Source organism: Spermophilus citellus, assembly GCF_964194105.1.
Source record: "Spermophilus citellus genome assembly, chromosome: 12".
In the NCBI taxonomy this organism is placed as follows: domain Eukaryota; kingdom Metazoa; phylum Chordata; class Mammalia; order Rodentia; family Sciuridae; genus Spermophilus; species Spermophilus citellus.
This window is the reverse complement of record NC_138198.1, coordinates 34,014,635-34,033,558: the sequence shown is the minus strand read 5'-3', so window position 1 is coordinate 34,033,558 and position 18,924 is coordinate 34,014,635. Positions and strand designations below refer to the sequence as shown.

General features: G+C 61.8%; 1 pseudogene across 1 annotated transcript in view; it reads left to right on the top strand.

Annotated features, from left to right (window-relative positions):
- The window catches only part of LOC308631408 (phosphatidylinositol 3,4,5-trisphosphate-dependent Rac exchanger 1 protein-like), a 77,034-nt pseudogene extending 60,643 nt beyond the window's left edge, over positions 1–16,391 (top strand). Inside the window, exons 27-41 of the transcript XR_014024313.1 lie at positions 1,430–1,636; positions 2,950–3,038; positions 4,239–4,321; positions 4,405–4,495; positions 6,296–6,424; positions 6,644–6,685; positions 7,570–7,790; positions 9,094–9,193; positions 10,746–10,889; positions 10,979–11,093; positions 12,001–12,067; positions 12,957–13,129; positions 14,291–14,393; positions 14,579–14,646; positions 15,925–16,391. The product of XR_014024313.1 is annotated as a phosphatidylinositol 3,4,5-trisphosphate-dependent Rac exchanger 1 protein-like (transcript). The remainder of the gene's footprint in view (positions 1–1,429; positions 1,637–2,949; positions 3,039–4,238; positions 4,322–4,404; positions 4,496–6,295; positions 6,425–6,643; positions 6,686–7,569; positions 7,791–9,093; positions 9,194–10,745; positions 10,890–10,978; positions 11,094–12,000; positions 12,068–12,956; positions 13,130–14,290; positions 14,394–14,578; positions 14,647–15,924) is intronic.
- The last annotated feature ends 2,533 nt before the right edge of the window (positions 16,392–18,924 follow it).

Genomic DNA, 18,924 nt, shown 5'->3' with positions numbered 1-18,924 from the left:
GGTGGGGCAGAGCAGGGTTGATGGCACCTCTGGGATGGGCAGGCCAGAGGTGGGCCATTCTGCATGACAGTGACCCCTTTCTTCAGCAAACATGTGGGGGAGGAGACAGGATGTAGCCATTAGGACCCTGGAGACCAGCCACCAGAATCAGCCTCTGGATGGGGCTGGGGCCCTCCTGGATGTGGTCCTCTAGGAGATGAAGTAGTACATCACCTGCCTGGAGGGGACGATTTTGAGAGTGTCAGGAACACTTGAGCAGGGACCAGGTACTAAGGGGTCTAAGGAACTGCTGATTCCGTTCTGCAGAGTGAGAGGCACATGGTCACCTTAAGACAGGGCGTCTTCCTGGAGCCTGTTGGCATTTTGGGTGGGTCATTCTGTGTTGTGGGCCGCCCTGGGCACTGTGGGTGGGTGGCAGCGTCACCAACCTCTATCCCCCAGAGGCCCTAGCACCCCTTGCCCCTGTGGTGACAACCCAGACCATCTCAAGACGGCGTCCAGTATCCCCTGCAAGGCACATTGCCCCTGGGGGAGATCGGAGGCTGAAGAGCCCTGTGCTAGAGTCACAACGGGGATGGACAGGGTGACTTGCTCTCGAGGCTCTCTTAATCCTCAGGGCTGGGAGGGGGGGGCTGCAGGGACAGGTGGACCCCCTCGTGCTGCGCCCCTGCTGCAGGCTCCTGAGGTCCTGTCGCGCTCTCTGCCTCATGGGTGGGGACTTCTCTGTGGAGGCCGCGGCTGCAGGCTCAGGAGCCCGAGGCCTGGGCTTTACTCCTGGCCTGTTGGCCATGTGACCTCAGGCTGCCTCTCTGACCCTCGGTTTCCTCACCTGCAGAGTGGGGCCAGTTGTGACCCTGATCTCCTGAGAGGCGGGATGGTGGCTAACCTGGGCTTGTGGGTCGCCTGTGAGGCCCAGCACTGTGTCTAACATGTGGCGTGTCAGTCCCCACCTCCCAGCCTTGAGACGCCTGTGACACCATCCTGCTGCGCAGGTCGAGTCTCATGAACAGTTTGCCTCGGGCCTCTCAGACAGGAGGTGGTGGCGTTAGGGTTTGAAGGGGCTGCGGCCTGGGCAGGAACTGCCTTTTGAATGACGTTTCCTTGTGCGCGTGTTTACCTGCCATCTGTCCCGGGTGCTCTTGTCCGTGGTGGCAGAGCCCAGGGGTGTCCGAGGCCCTGCGGCCTGCCGTCTGGAAGCCATGCCCTCTGGGCCATGTGCAGAGCCCCAGCCCGTGCGCAGAGCCAGGCCAGGAGCCGCCAGAAGGCGTGAACCTGCGCTCTCACCCCGGCAGGGCTGCGGGCGGCTGCGCAGTTGTGGTTGCCTTTCCAAGGGGTGACACAAAACCCTGGACAGCTACCTGTGCAGGATCAAAGGTCACAGCTGGTGAAGCTGGGGCCTGGGCCTTTACCTGGAGCCCTTGCCTTGCAGGCTGCTGTCCACCATCACGGAGCCCACCCCTGGCGGGGCCTGTGACCCGCCCCTGGCTGAGGAGGCCTCCTCCTCCTCACTGGTCAGCAAGGAGAGCGAGATGGACAGGACCGACCATGGGAGCATCAAGAAAGTGTGCTTCAAAGTGTCCGAGGAAGACCAGGAGGACTCGGGCCACGATACCATGAGCTACCGCGACTCCTATAGGTGGGCATGGTATGGGTGGCCCGGGGCTTGGTGGGACGGCCAGCAAGACAGTGAGCCTCTGACCATATGGAAGTTGGGACCATGGACGTTTTGTGGAATGCGGTGGTCTGGCCCTGAGACCTGCCCAAGGTGCATCCCAGAGAGCCCACCCAGGTCCCCGCCCAGGCTGGCGCTTCCATCTGGCCTGGTAGACGCCACCCTTTCGGCCATACGTGTCCCAGTGCAGAGGAGAGGGCTGATCTGCCCACACGGTGTGCTTCAAACTTGGTTTAAGACCTGTGGTTTCTGCCAGGCATAGGGATGCACGCCTGTAATGCCAGAGCTAGGGAGGCCGAAGCAGGAGGATCCCAAGTTCAAGGCCAGCCTGGCCAACTTAGTGAGGCTCTGTCTCAAAATAAGTAGATGATAGGTAGGTAGGTAGGTAGTTAGAGCTGGGGGTGCACCTTAATGGTAGAGCACCCCGGGGTTCAGTCCCCAGCACTACAAAAATAAACGCTATTTATTTTTACTTGATCTGAGGAATAAGTCTGTTTCTTTTTCTTCTGAGAGGCTGTGAGCTGTCTTGCCACTGGTTAGATTAATTGTAACAACATCAGTGAGGCCTTAATTAGCGGTTAAGTAGATTAGAACTCAGTTCCCTGTGCTAACTCTGCCTGGCTGCTGGTAATTCCTTATCTCAGCCTAATGAGCCCCGGACCCCCTGAGAAGGGCCTTGTCACCTTCAGCTGCAGCCAGAAGGAGTCCTAGGCAGCCAGACCCCTCTGGTGGGCAAAGCCCAGGGCTGCAGGGATGCGGCCAGCGAATGCTCCTCTTGTCCCCACGGGACCTGCCTAGTCCTTGTGCCCAGTTTCCTGGAGTCTGTAACCGGGTCGTTCTCGCTGCGTGTGTGCCTGTCCTTGGAGCTCCGAGGCCAAGGTCCCTCGCGTCTCTGGGTTTTCCTTCTGAAGTTCCTGTTCCTCTGGTTTTTCATTGAATTGTCAAAGAGCGTAGGGTGGAATTTTGGAACAGTTGCTCCTGATTCCTTGAGTTCCTTTTGGTCAGGTGAGTGGTGGGTTGTGCCCAGAGTCAGGGTTGTCCCTAAGAAGAGCCAGGCACTCGGGAGCACTGGGGACCTTGGACAGTGGTGACAGCTGAGTGGAAGCAACTCTCCGCTCTGTTTCTGTGCTGGGCCATGAAGCGCTTCCCCCCGGCGGACCTGAAAGACCCCGGGCTGGTTGTCCCCTGGGCTGGGGCTTGACCGTGCTCTGGAGCGGGTCTGGGTGCGGGGCCAGGGGTGCGAGCGAGGGTGACTCGGCCGTCTCGCCCCAACGCAGCGAGTGCAACAGCAACCGGGACTCGGTCCTGTCCTACACCAGCGTGAGAAGCAACAGCTCGTACCTGGGCAGCGACGAGATGGGGTCCGGTGAGTGGGCCGCCCAGCGGGGAGGGTCCTGGCCGGTTGGTTAGCGGGTGTCCTCCTGCTCTGTTCCGTTGTTTGGAGTTCGTTGCTGTGAATCGCATGGAGCCTCCTTCTGTCTGCTGGTTTGGCAGGTACTTAGTCAAGCACCTCTCACGTACCAGGTGCTGGAACTTAGCAAAGCTAAGATCCCCACACAAAGCAGATAGAGACCTCGGTGCGGTCGTGCACCATGGCCTATGGTTGCATGGGATGTGTGGGTGGTGGGTGCTCCGAGGTCCCACAGATCCCTGGAACCAAGGGGGCCCATAGGGATGACCATGCACCAACCCAAAGTCCAGATAGCACAGGAAGGTTTAAAGAAGCCAGTGAACTCGAATCCAAACCCATCGTGCTCCCAAGTGTACCCACCGATGGTACTTGGATGCCGTCGGCAAGGGCACATGTATGCAGAGGGACATGCGGTGGCTGGCGGGCGGCTGGACGGACAGGTGGATGATCAGAGGAGGTTGTGCTGTGTCTGCAGCGCTTCCTGAAGCCTGACGTTGCTGTGTGTTAATTTCAGTCTCATTCTCTCAGACTTAGAAAGTACACTTTGTGCATAAATGGGTCACACGTCCACATGGGCCATTATTAGAAAGACGAGACAGGCTGAGGTGGCGGATCCCTCCCACCCTCAGCCACGGCCTCCTGCTGCCCAGGCCGCCCCCCTGCACCCCATTACTGCTGTGTCCTGCCAGAGGACGTCTCTGCATAAAAACTTGCCCCCATCATGTGGCAGAAGAAAAGAAGGCCCAGGCAGGCGGACTGTGTGGCTGGGCTCTAATGTCTCATGATAGAAGATCCGGCCATTGAAATATGTCCCCAGAGGGGTTCAGTGGAGCTGACTTCACTGGAACAGGGGCTGTGACTCTGTGGGGCTGGGATCCAGGTCTTTGTCCTCAGTGCCCTCATTTGTGGAGTGGGAATGACAACAGCTTGCCATCTGGGGGGTGTTTGTGCTTCTTGCCCATTTTTTAGATGAAGAAACAGAAGCTCAGAGAGGTCCAGGGATTTGCCCAGTGACTCAGCTGGGGCCTGAGTCTGGCAGGCTACATGTCCCCTGTGGGTCTAGGGCTCTCTAGCCGTGTGGCCTCCTTGAGAAGAGGTTGGGGAGGAGCGGGGTGGGGCAGCAATGACTGACAGCCACGCTCTGTCTTCTGCCAGGGGACGAGCTGCCCTGTGACATGCGCATCCCATCGGACAAGCAGGACAAGCTCCATGGCTGCCTGGAGCACCTCTTCAACCAGGTCGGCCTAGTCCCAGCCTGGTGTGGCCCTGGGTCCTCGAAGCCCCCTGGCCGCCACGCTCACCGGGGGCTTCTTGTCTCCAGGTGGACGCCATCAACACGCTGCTCAAGGGGCCGGTGATGGGCAGGGCCTTCGAGGAGACCAGGCATTTCCCCATGGAGCACAGTCTCCAAGGTGAGGGGCGCCCGGTGGGAGCAGGCTGGATGCTGGGCACACACCCCTGCTGCGTGGCTCTGGCTGGTCCAGGCTGGCAGACTCCTGCCTGAGGGCCACATCAGCCCACAGCCTGCTTTCGCTCAGAATCTGTCTCCACTGTCATCCTTATATTTTAAAGTTTCGTAAAAGCCAAACAACAAGGTCTGTGTGGTAGAAGCTGTAGGAGCTGCAAAACCTGACCTGGCTCTCTACAGGGACAATTGGTGTCCTGGGGTTGGTCCCTGGGTCCCCTGGGCCTGCCCATTTGTGACACGAGGGACAGCCTGGAGTGCACTTCCTGTCTGTCATACCCACGGAGATCTGCTCCCCTCATCACACTTTCCAGCCTTGTGACTTTGCTGCGGAGTTTATTATTGATGTGACTTTTGTTTTGTTAATGGCATCTCCTGCAGAGTATGGTGGTGCAGGCCTGTGGTCCTAGTGACTCGGGAGGCTGAGGCAGGAGGACCTCAAGCTTGAGATCAGCCTTGGTAATTTAGCAAAACCCTGTCTCAAAGAAAAAAAAAAGGACTGGGGATGTAGCTCAGTGGTAAAGGGCTGGTGGTTCAATTCCCCAGTACCTAAGTGAATGAACAAATAGGTTTTGAAAAGGTATCTTCCTTTTGGAGATTGAATTTTAAAAGGATCTTATTAAAATGCCCCCATAGGAAGAGCCAGTGTAGTAGGCCATATATTGATGATAAGCCACAGTGATCAACTTAATGGGAAAGCCACAGTGTCATCCCACTGCCGTCAGGTGGGCACTGCTCCCTGCCCGGGGCCTCTGCTGCTCTTCAGGAGAGGGCTGTGTGAGAGAAGAGTTAAGGCCTCACCAGCACCAAACCGAGGCTTTCCTCTGCAATGATTGAGATGAAAAGAATTGGCATTTCTTATGTCCTCCTGCCTTTCATCCCACTAACCCCCCCACCATCTGTCCGTCCCTAGCTGCCAGTCCATCTGTGCAGCTATGCAGCAGGTAAATAGTTCCCTAGAGCCAGCTTGTGCCAGGCCTTGTGCTGGGTGCTGGTGACCCTGAGCCTGATGGGACACTGCTGACCTCGCGGGCTCCCAGCTGTGTGCAGGAGACGGGAATGTGGACAGCCTCTGCCTCCAGGGGAGCATCGGGTCTGCTCAGCTGTCCCTCCCGCTGTGTCAATCCCCTGTCCAGGGGTGAACCTCAAGGAGAAACAGCAGAGAGGGCCCCAAGCCACAAAGACCTCAGAGACCCGGGAAGAGGCCAAGGGAACAGGGGCCTGCGTCTGCCTGGCCTTTGGCCTGTTAGGGCCACATTCAGGTCCCAGTTCTCCCACTACCCAGTGTGACTTTAGGCAAGTGACTTGCCTGGGCTTCCCCCTCTGTTTAGGGAAGGGTTAGAACGAGGTCACAACTCATGTGCCTGCTTAGTTGGTTGTGGCATGAAGACCTGTGCCTGAGAAGAAGGCTTCTGTGGCTACCGGGTCCAGATCTGGGAGCAAAGAGTGCTGTGATTGATTGGTGCTGTCTCCACTGGATTGTCTGTGGCTGTGGATCCTGGCCCCCGACTGGCAGGAAGGGTGCTGAGATGGATCCGTGGTGTCTGCGATGGGAGTGGCATGTGAAGTGGAAGCACACTGACCATGCATTTGTCCTCCAAGGCCTGGATTACATCCTAGAGCCTGCTGCTCCCTGGATCTAGGTTATAAGCTTTGGAATCTGGTGACAGGGCATGGGCTTTTGTGCCACTGTTCTCCAAAGCCACCTCCGTCCCTTCCCGGCCCTCATGCCGCTTTCCTGCCCCAGAGTTCAAACAGAAAGAAGAGTATATGGTCCGTGGCCGGAGCTTGATCTAGATCAGCATCCAGGAGGACCCCTGGAACCTGCCCAGCTCCATCAAGACCCTGGTGGACAACATCCAGAGATACGTGGAAGGTCTGCGGGCAGGGAGGGTCATGGGGGGCCTGTGGCCTTTGGCTGGGTCTGGAGTGCAGCAGGGTCCTGTTGGGGCCCACCTCTGTGCCCCTTCCCCTGTGTGCTCAGGGAAGGGGAGAGGAGTGGCTGCACGCTGTCAGCTGAGTGGCCTCCCCGGGCCGGCTCTCCTGTCGCCTGCCAGCCCCCGTTAGCCGCCTCCTCCTCTCCCTCCTCCTTCAGATGGGAAGAACCAGCTGCTCCTGGCCTTGCTGAAGTGCACAGGTGAGGGCTTTGCGGGGCAGCCGTGAGTGCATGGGCCCAGGGGTACGCGGCGAGGCCTGCCTGGCTGTAGGCGTCCATGAGGACAGCCTGGGGGGCCTCTTCTGTGGCCAGGGTGATTTTTTCTTGGCCCATCAGGATCTGCACTGGGGAAGGCGACCCTTTGGCCTCCTGCCCCTCTAAGACTTGCACCTTGTGTCCAAGGGACAAGTCTCAGTCCCTGGAGCTGGGAGCCCTGTCTTGGGCCACCTGCTTCCTGGGTGATTATGACGAGGACACAGGATAGAGGGCGGAGGGCGAGGGAGGCTGCTTGTCAGTAGGCTCCAGACCCAGCAGACGGTGGAGGCCGGAGCTGCAGGTGGGGTGGGCCACGTTTGTCCACCTTTGTCCCTCCCTTCTTCTCAGAAATTTGTAGTCAAAGGAGGATCCAGGTCAAAATAGGCAGCTGCACGCAGCTGGCCAGATGTTGAGGGTAATTCCTCTCAGCAGCTGAGACCTGCAGCCTCTTTGCCTCAGGTGGGGCGGGGTGGTGGAGGGGCGGGGCAGCAGGAGAACCCGGTTCTCAAAAGCGCCGGTGGAGCTCGGTGGCACAGCCGCACCACTGGCACACAGCCGGCCAGGCCGAGAAGTACTGCATCCCAGAGAGATGGCCAGGGACGGGCCTGGATAGTGGCCAGGAACCCACAGGCCCACCTGCTTGGTCGGGGGAGCAGCAGCTTTTGGGTGAGGTGGCTTGCTCACGGAGTGGGGAGTTCTGTGGACCTGGCTTTTGGCCCCAAGAAAACTTTTGGCCAGTTCGCCCCATGCAGGGTCTGTGGGGGGCTCGGGGCCAGGGGTGGTGCAGCCTGCTGCCAGCACCTGCCCAGAGGCCTGTCTGTCCATCACAGACACCGAGCTGCAGCTGCGCAGGGATGCCATCTTCTGCCAGGCCCTGGTGGCCGCCGTGTGCACCTTCTCCGAGCAGCTGCTGGCGGCCCTCAGCTACCGCTACAACAACAACGGCGAGTACGAGGAGAGCAGCCGGGATGCCAGCCGCAAGTGGCTGGAGCAGGTGGCCGCCACCGGGGTCCTGCTGCACTGCCAGTCCCTGCTGGCGCCAGCCGCAGTGGTGAGTGGGCAGAGGAGGACGGGAGGCCCCCCAGCCTGTGTCCCCTGCAGTTGGCTCCCAGGGCCCCGCTGTTCACACAGCAGGTGTTTATTGAGCACCTACCATGTACTGCTGTTAGGAACTGGGGCCTTACGTCCTGGTGGGAGGGAGACACACATAGGTAAAAGACATGGCGTAGACCATGGTGCTCAAGCTACGCGGTTTTGCCCCAGGGGACACTGGCAACATCTGGAGACATTTTTAGTTATAGCAGTTGAAATATCCAGGAGTAGTGTCTCTGGCACTTGGTGTGTGGAGGCCAGAGATGCTCCTCAGTGTCCTACAACAGTCCCAGGACAAATACCTGCAGTGCTGGGTGGCTCTGGTGGCCAAGGCCCAGCCGCTGGCTGGTGGGAAGTGTGGCCTCGGAGCGCCCTCTGCTGGGCAGAAGTCTGCTCTCACCGGACTCAGAAAGGCTGCCTGGGCACCAGCCCTCATGTCTTGGAGCCACATGCTAGTCCCTGTCCGTTTGGTCTCTGACGTCGCGAGGCACCAGACTGCTGGGGTCCACAGCTCACCTTCCAGCCGGGGAGGCAGATGAGAAGACACAACGGAAGGCTGGGGGGAGAGGCAGGGAGTGGAGGCCATGGCGTCCTTGGGGATCTGTGGTCAGAGCTGGCCGTGTTGAAGCGGTGACTTTGAGCCAGTAGACAGGAACAGCCTGGGGCAGAGGGAGCAGCTGTGGCCCCAGGAGCAGGGAGGCGGTGGGAGGTGAGGTGCGTGGGCTGGGTCTGCAGGGCTGGGCCTCGCTCTGGGCAGGAGGCTCGCCGGTTGGAGGCAGGTGAGAGACAGGATGTGGGTTCAAGTTAGACAAAGGTAACAGCACGGGGAGAGGGGGGTTGTTTGGGGGAGGATAAGGGGGAACTGTGGGGTCCTCCTGGGACGTGGACCCCCCTGGAGTGGTGGCTGGGAAGTTGGGGGGCTCTGGAGCGTGTTTTGATGGTGGGTCCCAGGGCTTGGTCATGGCTGTGTATGGGGCAAGGGGAGAGAGAATCGGGTGGGTGGGGCCTGCTGGAGGGGCAGGAGGTGGTGGGTTAGCTTTGGAATGGTTGTTCATGACCGTTGGTGCAGGGAAGGGCCACTCAGCAAGTCAGAGCCAGATGGGTTCTGACCCTGGGGGAGCAGGACAAGCTGTAGGCAGAGCACATGCAGGACCGGTGGGAGGAGCCCGCTGTGTAGCACGTGGCCTAGATTCGGACCCCAGCTTGTCCAGGGAAAGCTTGAGGTGGGTGGCACCCGAGGTCCCTCATGTGTCTTCTTGCAGAAGGAGGAACGCACCATGCTGGAGGACATCTGGGTGACCCTGTCGGAGCTGGACAACGTCAGCTTCTCCTTCAAGCAGCTGGATGAGAACTACGTGGCCAGTGAGTGACTCCCCGCCACTGTGGGTGTCAGGACGCTGAGGCGGCAGGAGCGTGTGGGGCCACCTGGCCTCCCGTGCGAGCAGGCCAGCTGCCCGAGCCTCACTCCCCAGCTGGAGTCTGAGAGCTGAATTGCAGCACACGTGGAAAAGGGGTTCTTCCACATCAGCCAGCTGCCCCACCACCCGTGAAAGACCCACGAGCGATTCTCATTCAGATCCCACCCTCAGATCCCATTCAGATTGCCCCTCTTTGTGGGGAAGAATTAAGATTCTTAGGGACTAAGGCCGTGATTACCTGAGGTTCCTTGGTCCTGTCTTCCTCCCTCTGCCCTGCCCACCCCCCTGCCCACCTGCCCACCCACTCGCACCACCCACCCCAGACACGTCCCCAGCAGGGAGCACTCGGTACTTGCCAGCCAGAGACAGGCTCTGGGCCACGGTGCTGGGCAGCATGACCACAGCTTCTACCCTCCCCGTGGTGGTCTCACCCTGGGTCACCTGGGGACATCAGAGATGCCGATCCCAGTCGCTGGCTGCTGTGGGTCAGTTGGGGCCTGGGTAGGGGTCCCGGGGAGCGCAGGTGACCTCCTGCTGAGTACGAGAACCCTGTGGGTGCTTCCCGCGCGGCTCTGCTGGGCCCTGGGGACCCCGCCCAGACCTCCACCTCGGGAACTCAGGGGTGGAACAGGGCGCCCATGTGCCACGTGCTCTCCCCAGGACTCCAGAGCTCATGGGCCCTTTCACTTCACTTCATAAAAAGCCCACTGAGACAGCTTTTTCCCAAGTGCCACCCCCTTGAAATGGCTGTGTGTCTGGGCTGCGTGTCTGGGCTCTCGGGGACATCCATCCTCCCCTTCAGGGACCAGCTCTGACCTCCTTGGGGCAGTACCGTCCCTGCTGAGGACGCAGACTGCTGCCCAGGGGCCAGTTTGAGTTGGCTGTGGTGCTGCCTGTCATGGGCCGAGCTGGGCTCCGGGAGAAGCCCCTGGTCCACCAGTGACACCTGCAGGCGCAGCCGGGGTCCCCAGGGCCGCACTCTGCCCCCCTGCCCGCAGCTCTTCCTCATGGGGGTGAATGAGATGCAGGTCCTGTTGGAGGGCAGCTTTTGCCAGGTGGGGCCCTGAGTGACCAGCAAAGGGTGACAGGAGCACCCTAGGGCTCTGAAGACACCCGGCTGGTTCCCCTGCCGGGCAGTCAGTGTCGGGGCCAAGAATAAAGCAGTGGCAACCAGCAGCTGTCGAGGGTGTCCAAGAGGCAGGTCACAGGCGGCTCCGCGGGGTGGGGCTCTCTGAAGCGCCCTGCGGGGTGGGAGTCTGAGGCGCTCTCTAGGCTGGGGAACGGGGGTCACAGGATGCGACTCTGGCGTGAGTGGACATGGAAGTCCCAGGGTGCCACCTGAGGCTGGGAAGAAGGGGGTCTGGGGTTATCCCCCTGGAGTGGGCCGACAGGGAGGCACTGGGATGTCACTCTGGCACCTGGGGAAGGGAGATGTGAAGCTCCTGTAGCAGGGGACGGGGCCCTGGGGTGAGCCTGTCTGGCCTTGTCCTCCGCAGACACCAACGTCTCTTACCACATCGAGGGCGGCCGGCAGGCCCTGAGGGTGGTCTTCTACCTCGACAGCTACCACTTCTCCAAGCTGCCCTCCCGCCTGGAGAGCGGGGCCAGCCTCCGCCTGCACACCGTGCTTTTCACGAAAGGTGAGCTGCGGCTATGGGGGACCGCAGAGGCCGAGCCAAGGCCACCAAGCACTGGGGACCCAGCCCCTCCCTCCCTCCTCTCCCTTCAGCTCTGGAGAACGTGGAGGGGCCGTCTCCTGCGGGCAGCCAGGCAGCAGAGGACCTGCAGCAGGAAGTCAATGCCCAGTCCCTGGAGAAGGTCCAGCAGTACTACCGCAAGCTCAGGTGTGTGCCTGGGGCTGTGCTGGGGCCAGGGTTCAGAGAGCTGCCACAGGGCGTGGACACAGCAGTGCCGGGCAGACCCTCTGCGGGAGGAGTGGGCCAAATGCCCCTTTCTGGGGCACCTGCTCTGTGCGGGGCCTTTGCATGAGAGTCCAATGGCGGTGCGCACAGTAGTTCATGCTAACTCATTTTCCAGATGAGGAAACTGGGACCCAGGGGCATACACAGTGTGCCCAAGGTCACACAGCCAACAGTCTGGCTTCAAAGCAGGTCCTTTCTGCTGAGCAGAGCTGCCTGTCCACTCTGCGTGGGGACCGGAGCTGAGATGGGTGCTGAGATTCAAGGGCCTTGAGAGGGGCGTGGCCCCTGGGCCTCTGTCCTGGTCACACCTGCAGGGAGAAGTGGAGGGAACAGATTTTGCTGGGAGCAAGCACGTGTCCAGGGGAGCAGCTCCCACGTCCGTAGCAGCCTCAACCGTGGCCCTCCGAGTCCTGCCTTGGTGACAAAGGGTGGCTGAGAATTAGGAGATGGCAGGTCCAGTGTCAGGGCCTCCTCACCTGGGGCCTGGTTGGCCACTTGCTGTAGTCCACCTGCTCCACAAGCGCGTCTTTCACCTGTGGCTTCTACTCCCTTCCACGGCCCAGTGGAGACCGCCTGGTTCCCAAGGCTTAGGTGCCTGTGGGTTGGCCCTTGTAGAGGAACCTCTGTGGCCCAGTGAGCGGCGCCCAGGGCCAGGCGGGGACGGACTCAGGGAGGAGGAGCAGGTCTGGGCGGCAGCAGGGAGGGCGGGGGCCGTTGAGGACAGCACTTGGGGGGCTGTCAGGGAGCCCTGAGGGTGGCCTCCTCCTGGGAGACCACAGCCCTGCAGCTGTGGCTGGGGGTGGCCCCTCTCAGCCTCTCTCTCCCTCAGGGTGTTTTACCTGGAGCGGTCTAACCTGCCCACGGACGCCAGCACCACCGCCGTGAAGATAGACCAGGTGCGTCCCCCCTGCAGCTGGGCCGGGTGGGGCTCCCGGGGTCAGGACTCAGCGGGGCCTGAGGGACCACTTGGCCCACCTGGGAGTCCCCAGGTGGTTTCTGCTCACTGGTGGCCTGCTCCTCTCTGCTCTCGTGGTAACTGCGGGTCTCTCTGGGGCCGGCGCCCTTGGAGAGGTGGACCCACGCCGGGTGGGCCTGGGTCCTCTTTTTCCTTCACACTGATGTGGGCACTTAGAAATCAAGAGATCTCCTCAGAACAACGGAGGCTTCCAGCTGTTTTGAGAAGTGGACAGGTGTGAGGCCTCCTGGGGGCTCCTCCCCACAGGCTGGCCTGTGCGGGGCGGGGCCAGCCAGGGCCACCGGCCTGTCGGCCCCTGCTGACAGTGTCTGTGGCCGGCCTTCCCGGCTTGTGCAGGCCTCACCCTGGCGTGGCGTTCTGGCCTTGGGGCTGGAAGCTGCCCTGGGAGATGCTGGGCACCGCACCGCGCTGTGGGATGTGTGGCCGGCAGGATCTCGCCATGGCACAGGAAGACTGAGCCACCTTTACCTCCACGCGGTGGCTGGGGGTCTGGGACAGCAGGGAGGGCTCCTCCTCAGGAGGGGTCTGGAGGGCACGAGCGAGGCACTGTTTGTGCTCAGAGACTCCCTGGGCCTGAAGAGGCCGGGCCAGGGGTGAGACCTGAAGTACGTACGGGGCGAACACCGAATGCCAACTGCAGGGTAGCGGGGAGCCACAGATTGCTCTTGAGCAGAGGTCATGGAAACCTTGGAGAGGGCGCTGGGGGGACAGGTGCAGGGACCTCTGGGTGAGGAGGAGATGGGGAGGCAGGCCAGAGGCCCTCGGCTGTGCCCCGAGCGTCCCCATTGTATCTGTCCCACGCCTTGCAGCTGATCCGCCCCATCAACGCCCTGGACGAGCTCTGCCGCCTCATGAAGTCCTTGGTGCACCCCAAACCTGGGGCTGGCGGGAGCTTCGGTGCCAGCCTCATCCCCGTCTTCTCGGAGCTCTGCTACCGCCTGGGGGCCTGTCAGATGGCCCTGTGTGGCACTGGCATGCAGAGGTAGGCCAGAGACGGCTGGGCCTCGGGGTCAGGGCGGCTGGGCCCGAGGCCTGGTCCTCCACTGCTTGCCGGCCTGGGGCAGGGCCTCGGCGCTCTGGCCGCAGGTTGCTGTGAGATGTGGCAGCAGTGGAGGGTGGCAGGGCTGCGGGTGTCCTGGAGCCGGGCTCGGGAGCAGGAGGCGGGTGCTGGGCTCCTGAGCCTGCCATCCGCGAGGGAACGGTGTCGCACACCTCCTCGGGATGCGCTGGTTTCTTGGCCTTGCTGGACACTTCTGCCTTCTGTCCCCACCCTTGTGTTGGCCCCAGGGAGGAAGACCACCCCTCTCCAGTGGGCCCTTCCAGGCCCCCTCGTCCCCCCACTCAGGTGCCTCCCGCTCACCAGGGCCTCTGTTTGCTGCCCGCCCCCCCCAGGCAGGGTCCCGTGAGGTCAGGGGCCGTGTCACTCTCTGCCGTAGCCCACCACCTAGCCCTGTGTCCGGCACTGATAGGCACTGATGGACAGGCGTCCAGTTGTGTCCCATCAAGGGAGGAGGGCGCCCTGCGAGCTGGGCACTGCCAGGTGTCTGCGCCCACGGGCTCATTTCCTCCCGGCTGAGCCGGTGTGGAAGGGCTCATTCAGGGGCTCTCAGCCAGGGGCAGTTCTGCTCCCCAGGGGACATTGGCAGTGTCTGGGGACTGGCATCTAGTGGTGGGGCCAGGTGCTCTCCGTGTCCTGCAGTGCGTGGGACAGCCCTCTTTCTGGTCCCCACGTCAATGACACATTCGTCTTGATTCTCAGGAAACTGGGGTGTGCAGAGATGGACTGTCTGTCCCGGGTCCCGGAGTGAAGGGCGCAGGGTGGGGTTCCAGCCGCAGGCCCGGTGCCGAGCCACTTCTGACCTGATAGGGTCTGAGCCACGTGGCTGTGCTGGGGGCCACTGAGCAGAGGCCAGGCCGGAGGAGTCCCCTCAGTCAGCCCTCAGCTCACTGAGAGCCCCCAGGCCCTGCCTGGCAGCAGTGACCTGCCGAGGGGTGGCAGCTGCCAGGAGGAGGAGGGCAGGTGGGGGAGGTCAGCCCGGAAAGGACGCAGGGCGGAGGTGGGCCGCGCAGCCACACGGGGTGACGGCACTGGAGGTGGGGCCTGGCGGTGGGAGCCGCTGCTCACGCCCTCTCCCACCCGCAGGAGCACCCTGAGCGTGTCCCTGGAGCAGGCGGCTATCCTGGCGCGGAGCCACGGGCTGCTGCCCAAGTGCATCATGCAGGCGACGGACCTCATGCGGAAGCAGGTGGGCCTCGGCGGTGCTCCGGGCTAGGGCCCAGGGGAGCTGCCTGCTCACTGTGTGTGGGAGGCCACCTGGGCCTGCGCGCCCTCAGCCCAGACCTAGCCCACCTGGGAGCCCCCCACCCGCAGCCAGGTGCCCCTGCCTGTCCCCACTCCTCCAGGTCCCAGACTGACACTCTTACCTTCCAGGGCCCCAGAGTAGAGATTCTGGCCCAAAACCTCCGAGTCAAGGATCAGATGCCCCAGGGCGCTCCGCGGTGAGTGGCCCCTGCCCCGTCTCCTCCAGGGGGCCTTCAGCCTGGCAGACCCCTGGGCTCTGCCAGGGCCCCATCTGGCTTTTGAGGACCCTGCTTTGGGAGAGACGAGTCTGGCTCAGTCTGTAACCTCACGAGGATCTGCTTCTCCTGGAGCCCTGGAAAGGGTCCCTAAAGGTCCCAAGTGAGCGGCGGGTGGCTGCTGGGGGGACCTGGTCAGTCTGCCCTCCCGTCCTCCACCCCACCGTCTCTCGGTGGCACTGAGCCCTGTGCAGCCCCTGGGACCTGGGCTCACTGGGCCAGACCCTGTCCCCCGCCCACCCTGCCCAGTTCCTTCTCCGCGTCTGCCCACGGTGTTCAATAGCTTCCCATCTGGAAACAGCTTGGATATTGCTGAAGTCGTGCAGTGTCCCCGCACGCCCTGGGGCCACTCCCCCAGTGACGCTGTCTTCCGTGGCCCCAGCATGTGGCCAGGCCAGGCCGCTGCCCTTGGTGGTGCTCCAGGGTCCCACACGGCTCGTCACCCTCAGCTCTTTTCCTGATACTCTTTGGGCGGTTCCCCGCCCCAGGTTCCCGGCCCATCTTCCCATGGGGACCCATTTGACCCAAACAGCTATGCTGAGAGCAAGGTCCTGCTGTGGTCCCCAGCTGGCAGGTGGGGGTGCTGAGGCCCAGGGAAGTTAAGCATCTCGTCCAAGGTTACTCAGCTAGGAGATGGCAGAGCCACCGAACCCAGGCCCAGCCCTGTCCCCGGAGCCTCTGGGGCCTGGCTTTCCCGTACTGCGGTGGCCTGCTGCCCGTTGCTCCCGCTCTGCGGTCAGGACTCCTCGTGGCCCATCTGACCTCCTGTCCTGTTGGAGAGCCAGCAGCCGCACCCCCCTCAGGTGCAGGCTCGGCTCGGAGCCCTCTCTGCACCCTGCTGCATCTGGGTCCCGGGGTCTGGGGAGGGAGGAGCTCCGGTAGAGACCGGGTCTTGCTAGTGGCCGCAGGTGCAGAAGGGCACCCCACGCCCCACACACCCGTGTCTGAACACACAGGTCTGCTCACAAAGACACGCCTGTATCTGTAAACACCTGCTGGCCTCTGGGGGACAGATGTGGCCCCGGAGGGGACCGGGCAGCTGGGGAAGGTGTGGCATGTCCACGTGTTCACGCTCTGTCTCTTGATTCCTGCCAAGTGGTGTCCTCTGGGTGTGCATCACCTATAAGGTCAACAAAGTGGCGGGGGAGTGCTGAAGGGCCTCTGGGGTCCCACTCATCCTCTCTCTCCTGCCCCTACCAGCCTCTACCGCCTCTGCCAGCCTCCAGTGGACGGAGACCTCTGAACACCACGGGTCACCGCTCAGCTGCGCCCATGGAGCCGCAGAGTGAGGGGACCCAGAAGGCCATGCCACAGGCAGCAAAGATGTCCCGAGGCTCCTGCCCAGCTGTCCCTGGCCAGCTCCCTGCACTGCTGCGAGGACAGGGCCTACTCGGCCATGACTGCCCACCACCCTGGGCCGCACATTCTCCACCCTGGGCACCGGGCTCCAGGGCTTGTGGAGCTCACGGTGCAGCCAGGCTCCGGACTCCATTCCAGTCCTAGGGACAGTGTCAAGGTGCTGGCCCGGGAGGCCTGCGGACAGCTCCCTCGGGATGGCGCCACTGCACTTTGAACCCGGGCTCCCTCCAGGCCACATCCCAGGGCCCGCGCCGTCTCCGCCCGAGCTTCCTGCACACCCCTAACCTTACTAACCGGCTCGGTGGACTCAGGGCACCTAGCCTCAGCCAGGAAGGAGAGAGGGACAGGTGCAGCTCCTGCCACCGGAGGACACGCAAGAGCCACACCAGCTAATGACGTCACTCACCGCCATCAGAACTGGAGCCGCCAGCCCTGGACCGAGACGCACTCGGACTTATTTATATGGCGTGACGTCTCTGGTGTTTTATTTTATTTTTTGTTGTCGTTGCCGTCTTTGAGATTTTTTCTAAGGTTGTATAATTATATATTTGACATTTTAATTTTCAAAGAAGGGCATATTGTCTAACAGGGACCAATGTGAGGTAGTATTGCAGTTTTACCCAGTTCTACTAAAAAAGAAAAACTAAATTATTGAAAATTTTAAGAACACTAGTGTGTCCTCTGTTTTAGAGTTGGGGTGGCAGGGTGTCCCGGTCTCCACAGGTGCCTGCTGCCCACCCTGCTTCTCCAGCGTTGACTCGGGGTTAGAACTTTCTAAAGATGGTGGCTGCAAAGGCTTGAGAGGTGGCAGAGCTGCGGAGGGAGGCGGGGAGCCGGGGGCCACCGAGGGGCCTCCTGCACGGGACACTGCGTGGCACCTCGGGTGGACTTTATTTTTTTGATGTTAACTTCTCAGAGCAGGGCATCTGGGACTCTGAAGCCACCTGCCCTTGTGGGCAGAGGGACCCACAGAGGACCCTCAGCAGGCTGTCCCTGGCGTCGGCATCTGCGGGAAGCACGGGGGGGGGGGGTGTCTTGTCACTGTCGCCACCCTGGCTGGCTGGGAGAGTGGGTGTGGGCTGCTACTGGGCACCCTGGTCCCCGCCGTCCCCAGAGGCCACCCCCTCTTGTCACCGTGCACAGGCCCACCAGAGGTGGCTTTGTTGCCACATCTTGCTGCAGGTTAAAGCCCAGGGCACGCCTCAGCCCTGTTAAGGGAGCTAAGGGCCCCTGGGGCGGCCATTGCGCACTGGTTTTCTTGAATGTCCGGGCTCCTCTCCTCACAGTCGCGATGGGCTTTTAGTACCATTAAAACCAGTTGATGACACAAAGGAGGCGGCTACGGCCTGCCTGGTCTGTGGCACGTGGCCTGGGGTGGCTCTGACCTCTGATGGCCGCACAGGATGGTTGGGAGCTCTGTGCCGGGTCCTCCACCCGGTGCCTCAGGTTTCTCCTGATCACAGGGACAGAGTGGCTTCCTTGCCGGGCACGGCGGGGATGGTCTGAGATGCTACAGGGCTTGTGACTCGCTGGTAGCGGTGCATGATGGGTCTTGGGTGGGTTTTCCCTGTGTTTAGGACCGGACCTGGGGTTTCCGTGACGTAGAAGATGGTGACTGCCATCTCCCCGGCAGCTGGCTGCCCCCTGCTGGCACCTTAGGTGCCAGAGTCTTAGGAAGGTCTGAGGGACAGCACCCGGTCGTCCTGCGCCCCAACCTGCAGGGCCACTGGATCCGAGCAGGAGTGGAGCTGAAGCTCAGCGCGGGCGGGGTGGGCTCCCGCCGGGGTCCAGGCTGACCCTCCGGGCCCATTCCCGAGGGCCCCATCCGGCCCCTTCCAGGGTATCCTTGTGTCTTTCAACTGAGGTTCCAAAAGACTCGATGCTGTGACAGCATTTGGGACTTTGGGATCTGGGGTGTTGTGATGGATCGATTCTGTAGAATTATCTGAGCCAGTTTCTGGACCCAGAGAAACTCAGGGACGACTGTCACCCCCAGCTGGAGTCGGGGTCAGCGGGGAGGACTCGGCGCCTTCCTTCGGGCAGACGCTGCCACAGGAAGGACGGGTTTCAGCCTGGACACTGCCTGGGGCCTGCAGAGAAGGGCTGGATGGGCAGCCTGGGGCCGGCTGGGGCTTGGCGGGGTTAGGGGGATGGGCCCCACTTCCCTCTTAGACATGCCCTTCCAGTGCTCAGCAGGACAGAGGGCTTCCAGGGCCAGGGGCCTTCTTACAGGAGACTAGAGGACCCCCGGCGGGCCCTGGCAGGACCTGGAGTAGGAGTGTCCCCGCCCGCTGCCTGGCACCCAGATGTGGTGTGGACCTTTATTTATCAGCTGGTGGATTTCACTCCTGAACCCTGATGTGTTTTCTTGGCAGTAGGTGCCCTGGTCACCTGGTCCACCTTCCTGCCAGGCCACATGCAGTGGGTGAGGAACAGCTGCTGCCTGTAGCAGGGTCCCAGTGCTTCAGGTCCCCCAGTCCCTGGGGCCTGGCTCCCATTGACAGGACCTCTGGCGCTTCACCTTCAAGGTCCTAGGCTTTGGAGTTGCCTGTCCCTGCCAGCCAGGGCAGGAGCTGGTGGCCAGGAGTCACCGCTCATCAACAGTGAACCAGGGCAGGTGCAGCCCAGGGAGAGGCCTCTTGGGTCCTGTGCTCCTGCGTCCCTGGCGTCCAGGCCCCCGAGGCCTGAACCTGCAGGCTGCTGTCTGAACTGTCAAGTGCAGGTGATGTGGACAGGGTCCCTCAGGAAGCCAGAGTGGATGGATGTGTTGGCCACTGCATGATTTTATGTAATCATAACTGTTTATGGGGTTGGCAGCCAGGAAGAGCACCCCGGGAGCCA